The 1,182-nt window shown below is 46.4% G+C and overlaps 1 non-coding gene across 1 annotated transcript; it reads right to left on the bottom strand.

The window, feature by feature from the left end:
• Positions 1-608: 608 nt before the first annotated feature.
• On the bottom strand, positions 609-715 carry LOC141603180 (small nucleolar RNA R71). Its single transcript, XR_012525072.1, has one exon. It is a non-coding gene; the product is annotated as a small nucleolar RNA R71 (small nucleolar RNA).
• Between the last annotated feature and the right edge of the window lie 467 nt (positions 716-1,182).

Here is a 1,182-nt window from a genome sequence, read left to right as displayed (position 1 = left end):
CCCTCTCTTGAGTGTGTAGGACTTTTTGCATGAGAAGGAGAACTCGAAGAGGTCATCCAATACGTCCGATTGACCACGAGATCGAAGCAACCGCAAGAAGACTAAATTCACTTCGTAGAAGAGGGCTTATAGAAACACCGATTCCTCAAGAAAATCCAGTAATTGAGAACCTTCGAGGAGAACCACGGGTCTTTGAAACTTTCGAAAATCCTTTTGCAACACCGGAAACGGAAGTAACAATGGCCGCGGTTCCTATGAGAGATAACTTGGCTCCGAAAAAGGTGGTGAATCCGAGTATTGTCAAGCCACCTATTCAAGCTAACAATTTTGATGTGAAAGCCACCTTGCTACAACTAGTCCAAGGGAATCAATTCGGAGGGGGAGCCACCGAAAACCCCAACGAGCATCTCAACGAGTTCTTGGATAGTTGTGACATGTTCAAGGCCAATGGAGTGACGGAGGATGCCGTACGCCTTAGGCTTTTCCCTTACTCTTTGAGGGGAAGTGCCAAGGAGTGGCTTAAAAGTTGTGAACCCGACTCTCTTCGGACTTGGGATGATGTCTCTAAGGCTTTTCTCAACAAGTATTTCCCACCCCAACGAACCGCAAGAATCAAGAGTGAGCTCCAAGGGTTCACCCAACAAGAAGATGAGACCCTTTATGAAGCATGGGAGAGGTACAAGGGCCTCCAAAGGCTATGTCCTCACCACGGTATTGGAGATGATGAGCTCATCAACAATTTCTATGAAGGGTTGAACAATGATATGAAGATGAACCTTGATTTCGGCTCAGGGAAGGGAGCTTTGGATAAGATAGACCACAAGACGGCGAAAGAGCTTATTGAAGAAATGGCTTCTCGTACCTTTCATTGGAACAATGATAGGCACAAGAGGAAAGGGAAGTCAACGGTCGAATCGGCCAACAATGTGGAAGTTAAAGAGATGATAGAAGAGCTTAAACAACAAGTTGCCTTGATGAGCTCAAGCAAAACATCTAGCAATTCTTCTATGAGGAACCAAGTCTATAGTTGTGAGCTTTGTGGAGACCAAGGACACCCACCCAATGAGTGTCCTTTGGTGGTTGGAGATGGAAGTGGTATGGAGCAAGTGAACGGGATATGGGAGTCTAGTCCGGCCAAGCAAGCATTCAACAACAACCAATATCACCCCGGATTGAGAGCCC

This window comes from Silene latifolia, chromosome 9 (assembly GCF_048544455.1).
Source record: "Silene latifolia isolate original U9 population chromosome 9, ASM4854445v1, whole genome shotgun sequence".
Taxonomy (NCBI): domain Eukaryota; kingdom Viridiplantae; phylum Streptophyta; class Magnoliopsida; order Caryophyllales; family Caryophyllaceae; genus Silene; species Silene latifolia.
The sequence above is the reverse complement of the archived record's forward strand: the minus strand, read 5'-3'. Positions and strand labels throughout refer to the sequence as shown.